This window comes from Otolemur garnettii, unplaced genomic scaffold (genome assembly GCF_000181295.1).
Source record: "Otolemur garnettii isolate 467f Iridium unplaced genomic scaffold, OtoGar3 scaffold00084, whole genome shotgun sequence".
In the NCBI taxonomy this organism is placed as follows: domain Eukaryota; kingdom Metazoa; phylum Chordata; class Mammalia; order Primates; family Galagidae; genus Otolemur; species Otolemur garnettii.
The window spans coordinates 3546139-3553697 of NW_003852479.1; positions in this window are offsets into that span (position 1 = coordinate 3546139).

Consider the following 7559-nt stretch of genomic DNA (forward strand, 5'->3'; position numbering starts at 1 on the left):
CTTGTCAACCAAATTTATTCATAAATGAGAATAAATGAGCATGTCAGCATAAGTTATTGTGGTAATTTGTGAAACTGTTAATGAGATATTTTCAGAGCTCATAAAAGGAAAGAGCTATGCCATTAAGTTACTGCACAATAATTTTATTTTGATAGAGCAAGTGAGCTGATATTCCATCAAAAAGACACCCTTCATGCCTATAATCCTTGCACTCTGGGAGGCCAAGGCAGGTGGATTTCCTGAGCTCACAGGTTCAAGACCAGCCTGAGCAAGAGCGAGACCCCCATCCCTAACAAATAGCTGCATGTTTGTGGAGGGCACCTGTTGTTCCCGCTACTTAAGAGGATGAGGTAAGACAATTGCTTGAACCTCAAAGTTTGAGGTTTCTGTGAACTATAATGCTATAGCACTCCACCGAGGTGACAAAGTAAGACACTATCTTAAAAAAAAAAAAAAAAACAAAAAAAAGAAAAAACAGACACCATCGTGATGCATCAATGAACTTAAGAGGAACAATTAAATGCTCCAGTGAAAGGGTCTGATATTACTTTGAAGTAGTTAAAACTTAAGAAATAGTGTCAATATTTTAATTTTTAAGGTGACTAGTTTGCATTGGATGAATTTTAACTTTTTGAAAATTAACTCATGGTTATTAGGAAACAAATCAGTAAAAAGAATTACCTGAAAATTATAAAAATGACACATGCAAAGATTGCACAATGTAAGAAGTGTTCGCGGGATGTTCAAGGGATGAACACGTCTGACAAGAGTCCACAGAGCAATCAGCTCATCACAGCTGTTACATTAATTGTGTTGTGAGGAAAAGAAATAAAGGACATGGGTGGAAAAGAAGAGGATGTGAGTGTGTCTCTGTAGGGGCAATGTTTAAAATAAACTGTAGGAACAGTGTAGCAGGAAGAGCAGGACGGTGATGTCGGCAGATCATACAAAGCCCTCGATTAGCACAGGAAAAACAGGGCTATAGGAACAGAAAACATCTCTACCCATCTGGAAGGGGCGTGCTCGCTGTGCTTAGAGACCCACGTGGGCAGGATGGGGTTCCTGCAGAAACTGGGGCCGTGATGCACACACAGCCTTCAGTCCTGTGGGGTCACTCTGTGGTAACCTGACATCCAGTATAATGTTTGTGATGTGTTGGCTACATCCACTAAGAACCCCCAAATTAAGGTTTGTACACTTCAGAGGCACTACACAAAATAGTTACAGCCTCTGTGTATAACGGTCTGTCTGAAAGTCTAAACAGGGAACCATGTGTCAAGATAGGCTTTCAAAATACATCCATAAACACAATTCACACAGACTGGCCCCTGTCAACCAGGACTTCCTGTGCCCTCCTTCTGGGTACCCAGCTAGATCCACATCCTTCTAATATCGCTCTCCTCTGGCTTTAATTTGCCTCAAAAAGAAGATCACCACTCTCCGTTAAATAAAAGTGAGACTCATAAGATCTGGAGTGGAACAGTCCTGAACCTAAGCCTGGGAGTAATCACATTTATCTCATCGGAGATGACCGGTGGGAATTCACCATTGAGGAGGCTCAAAGCACTGTGGTGAGGGTGCGCTTAGATAGAATGGTTCTCCTGGTGGGGCCCGTAAATTAAGTGGGAAGGTAAGAAACACACATGAAGGAAAGCAAACTGCAGACCGTTCTTCAGAAAGGGGCGGACAGACAGGACGGAGACAGCTCAGAAACCTCTGTGGGCAGAAATGCCTGTAGTTGGGGCATGGGGTGAAGGGATCGATGATAACTTCAACATGGTTTACAGTTACACAACATTTTCATGTGTCATTTAATTTGCTTATTGTAAGAACCAGAAATATTACCAATTTTCTCATTTTTTTGACCTATGAATCTCAAGGAATTCCCAAGATTCTCAAGGAATCTACTTCTGATAGAGTTGGGAGTCAAATTCAGAGCCCCTTTTTGGTTACTTTTGTATTTGTGATACAGTGTTATTCAATGGAGGACTTGGGCCACCCGTGGACCCTCCATGGAAAACTTCATTACCAAAATCCCCGAGGCAGTAAGGGGTAAGGAGCATGGACCTAGCGTTTAAATCCTGCCTTCATTCCACTCTTAGTCGTGTGACCTCTGACAAATTATGCCTTCATTTCTTCTATAAATCTTGAAGAGAATGTCATTCACTCTTAGGGTAGCTTTGAGAATTAAATGAAACAGTAACTTCACATGGAAGAAAGGCTATATTAGGCCAATGGTTCTAAAATTTGGGGTCTTAGAAAAAAATTATCGTGAGCCCTAAAGAGTTTTGTTTATTTGGATGAATGCCACTGTGATTCTTGATGACTGGTAGAACAGAATTATTGACCGTGTAAGAATTTTTAAAAATATTTATCTATTAATTTATTTATAATTATAATAGTTCACTTGTTACAAGCTGAAGTAAGTAATGTTTTTTAAAGAAAAAATAACTATACTTCTAGATGAAAATATGTGATAAAACGACCATTGTTTCACATTTTTGCATCTCTTTAATGTTCGGCTTAATAAAACGGAATTGAATTATCGCATCTGCTCTGCCTGCAATCTGTTGTGATGAGCTATTTTTGTAAAAGTATACGAAGAAAGTCTGGTGTCCCATAGATAGGCCGTTAAAAAAGGATGGATATTTTCAATAACTTTTGATATAATTGTGGTTATACTTCTTTAATACCACACAAAAACTTGACAGATGGTAGTTTTTAAAATGCGAATGCAATGTGGACTCTGAAATGGTTATCCACTAACTTTTTGAACTGTTAAAGTACCTTGATGTATCAAGTACTTTGAATGAATCATTTACTGATCCATAATTTCATAACATCATCTGTGGGTCATTTGAAAAATGTCAGTTAACTTAAGTTTGCCAATCTTCCAAAGGTTGACACATTTTATTATGCAGTATCAGAAAATCACATTGTCATCAGCAGTAATTTTAGAAAAAGTTTTTAATTATTGGGACAATCTTAAGCTTATGATGACAGATGCAAGTTTTCCACGCTTATTATTTTTCCTTGAAATTTTGAACTCTCTTATTGGGAACAAGTGATATCAGTTGTTTCTCCCAATGATTGGTCTCTGACTTTAATCATTTTTATAAACATTTCTGCCAAATACTCATTGGAGCAATTGCAACTTGTCTGTCAGTTGTCTTTTTCAAATAAAAATTATTTTTCATGTAAAAAGCACCAAGTTCACTTCTAAAATCAAGTAATTGAATAATTACTATTTTTCAAGATAATCATCACACTTCCGTTTGGAGCAAAAATGCTTATGTCAATCCTCCATGTTATCACATGTAAAGAAAAATAATACTCAAGGGTGGCAATTTGATAGATTGTTACTGCTTTGTGGGCATCCTTATATGAATCTGTTTTTTTTTTTTTTTTTTTTTAACTTTCAGTATACGGTGGGAAAGAATGCAATGACTAATTGCACAGTTTGGTGGCACTAGCTTGTTGCACCCAGGCACTAGCAGTGTCCTCCACCATTCCTTTTGCACCGTTGGTGTCGATGTCAACACCATCAAAATGGCAAACAGCACTTTAACATTACAAAAGTAGTTTTGACCTGGTGAACTCCCAGGAGGTGCCTTGGGCAGTATGCTTGACAATATTTTGAGAACCATCGTCCTAGACGTTCATGTTAGCTATTACATCACTACTACTGTGAAGTGTCCAATGACAAGAATTAGTAGTCTAGATAAATGTAAATGGAACAATTTTGTAGGAAATGCATGTGGAAAAATAGGAGTCATGCTGTCCATAAATCTACTAAATAAAGGACTGTATACTTAAAACATGACTTAAAACATGTCCTAAAGATTTACCTGTTCTGACAAAGCATAGAAGGATGATTCTATCCAAGATAAGTAGAACAATCCAATGGCTATTGGCCATTTACCCAAATAGTCATTCAGTGTATGGAGTTGGGCTATTCACTGTTGTTCAAATGTGTTACTTTTATGTCTAGTTTTATCATACTAGATTTGCATACTCTTACTCAAAATATAGCCTCCATTGCACCTAGCTCAAAGAACAATGCAATTGTACACACACAGACATATAATGGAATAATTATCAACTAATATTCAAGTAGTATTTTATAGTCAAACTTTGTATTTTAGTAACATAAAACACAGGACAAGTGGTCATGTCTTTAATAATTTAGTAATATTTGAAAGTTGTATCTAGGTGGAATTTCTTTTACATATGCCTCTAAAATATGAAGTATTATCCATCCCTACTAGTACATGACCTGTCATTTATGATTATATTTATCTGAAAAGAAAAATGCATTAATCACATTAGTTTGTTTCATTCTACTGGAACTATATTTAAAATCTGTAATCAACTTATTTGTTTAGTACTTTGTATTACAAAGTAAACAATGAACTTTTTGGTATATCATGCTCTCATTCAATTTTCCTGTCAAATCTGAGCTCTTATATCCATTTAATTGTTGCTGTTGTTTTTAATGTAACCAAGCTTTTAACCTAAAATTTTTTACTTGAGAGTAGTCTCAAGCAAACATATCATGGTTATCTGTATTTCATTTTAAAAATACATAATTTTTCATACTGCTGTATACATTCAAAATGTTAAAACCCACCTCCAAATACACCTGTTAACATGACCTGGCCATGTAGCAGTGTGAAACTACTATAAAAATGCCTGCAGCTCAGCTTCTCTTTGCCAGCAGAGGCTGCTCAAGGTCAGTGATTATTTTGAGATTCCATTGCATTGAGCCTATTAGCAACTGAATGGAGGCCACCTGACGCTGTGACTCTGCCCAGATCACATTCCAATCCAACAATAACTGCTTGAGTGAGTCTCACGTGTGTGTATGTTAATCTCCACACTATCAAAAACTATGCTCTCTACAAAGATATCTCTGTAACAGAATGGAAAGTGACATTCTTGAAATAAAAATAGTTTATTGCTTGCCAGCAGCTAAGAATCACTAATTTAGAAAATTAAAAAGAAAAAAAAATTTGAAGATTTCTAAAAATTATACACAATCTAATTACAGTGTTTCTTTGGTTTGCTAAAAAAAGTTAAATCAGTATACATCTGTTTAAACAAATGTAAAAATGCAAGTAATTGCATATATAAAAGTATTTTTGTAATAGATGTTTTTAAAATTCAAAAAACATCAACTTTTTAATAAGAAGAGTACATAAATCTAAGCAGTGACATGGAATAGACTATTCTTGGCATAGCTTCCTAACTGCATTAGACCAAGTTTATTTTACAAAGAAGAGTTTTAGCACTTGAATTTCCCTATAATAAACTCACCCCAGGACACTCTAGCCTAGGGCAACAGAGTAAGACCCTGTCTCAAGAAAAACAAAAAGTACTATTTCAATATAATTTGTGCTAGGGGTCAGCAAACATTTTCTGTAAACGAACAGATAGTAGATATTTTAACTTTTGCAGGTCATGTGTTTTCTACCAGAACTATTTAACTCTGGCATTGTAGCAAATAACCAGCCACAGAACATGTGTAAAGAAAAATGTGGTTCCAATAAAACTTTATTTACAAAAATAGCTAGTGGACCAGACTTGGCTCCCATGTGGTTGAAAAGTTTTCAATTGTTTAGTCAGTCTAGCAGAAATATTTATGGATCTTTTGGGGGGAATATGTTAGGCAGAAGCAGGTTATGCAACTTGCCCCCAAATTGAGATCTCAGAGTTGGGTCTCACAGAAGTCTGTGCCACTTGGAGAGCAACTATCTTCTCAGCTGGGAAATTACATAGGTCTTTGACAGGAAATCTGCCTTTTTTCAAAAATATCTGACTTCTGAATCTATACCCAAATCCTACTTGTTACTGTGGTCATATAGCTACTTCTTGAAACATGTAGCTACTGTGTTACCATCTATATTGCTACTAAAGATGTAAGTAAAATGAAAATCCTCATGCACATTTTTAATTACTTTAAATTTTTAAAATATCCCAGAAAATGTTTCTTCAGTATATTTATGAGTATATTTTAATAAATACTTTAAAGCCAACAAAGTTAAAAGATGAAATCCTAAAGTATTTCTTATTAAGCCCTCTATGAAAAAAAGTATCATGTTGGAATTTTTATATTTCTCATAAAGAATAATTACTTATTTAAAATCTAATATATCACCACATTCAGAGAGTAGAATTTGTTTTAAAGTTTGAAATGTATAAAAATAAAATCTCACATGTTAAAAATTATACGTACTTTTCTGTCACAACTAGTTAAAAAAGTTTAATCCTGAAGTTTAAATTATTTTTATGAATGTTCAATTAACTGTGTGTCTGAATAATATAAATGTAAAAAAAATTAAAATTTGATCTTAACCTTTTGAAAACTGCCCTTATAAACTAAACAAATGTCTTCTTCAAACCTTTTAAAGGATGTAAATAACTATTCTAAAATTTTTCGTATCTTTAATATGTAACAATGTTTCCCTGTGACATATTAATGGTTTAATCCTGACATAAAAATGAATGTTTTTCATTACAAAAAATAATGATGCTATTTATTTTCAGAGTATCTTTGGACTTCCATTTCTTTAGTGAAGAAAACAATGTCATAAATATTTGGGGAAAAATTTAGATCACAATTGGCTTAAAAATGAAAACAAAATATTTAAATTTGGCTTTCTAATATGCATTTAGGATATGCATAAAATATATGCTTATATATGAAGATACAGGATTTTAATATAAGATTCCAATGAATAGGCATGTTAGTATAAGATACTTGAATAACATACCTCATTTCAAACTTTATATATTTAAGTACATGTGACTTGCATCAAATAAAATGGAGTATTAATGGTTACATGCAAGTACCCCCAGAAATGTACGTGACTGCGGTTTTGGAATCTACTAGATTTACAAGTGGTTGTACATTATCCTGTGTCATGGGTAGGTAAAGTGATAAAGGGTAAACTGTAGCCCAGAGCTGAATTCCCTCCATGAATGAACAGATTTATCTGTATGCTCTGTGATTAAGTTCATATCGGCAGCCAGAACTCCGTACTTAAAAACTCATCTCAAAATACAAGTGGCTCTTAGATTCGGTTCCTCAATTTTCACCCACAGGAAGGGCACAGTGGCTCATGCTTATAACCTTAGCACTTTGGGAGGTCAAGGCAAGAGGAGCACTTGAGGCCTACCTGGGCAACATGGTGAGACCACGTCTCTTAAAAAAAAAAAAAAGTAACAAAATTAGCCAAGCATGGTGGTGTTGTCCTGCAGTACCAGCTGCTGGGGAGGCTGAGCCAGGAGGGTCACTTGAGAACAGGAATGGAAGGCTGTGCTGTGAGCTGTGATGATGCCCTTGCAATCTAGCCTGGGAGATAAAGCAAGCCCCGTAACAAAACTAAAAAAACAGTAATATGGTTAGACAAGCTTTTCTAAACTGTGCCTTATACATAGTATTTCTCGGAGCAAGTGTAAGATTATTTTAAAAAATTAGAAAGGAAAAGAAGCAAGAAAGCGTGAGTGAGAGAGAGAACAAGAGAAAAATCGTTTATTATCTTTAAGCCTTACTATGT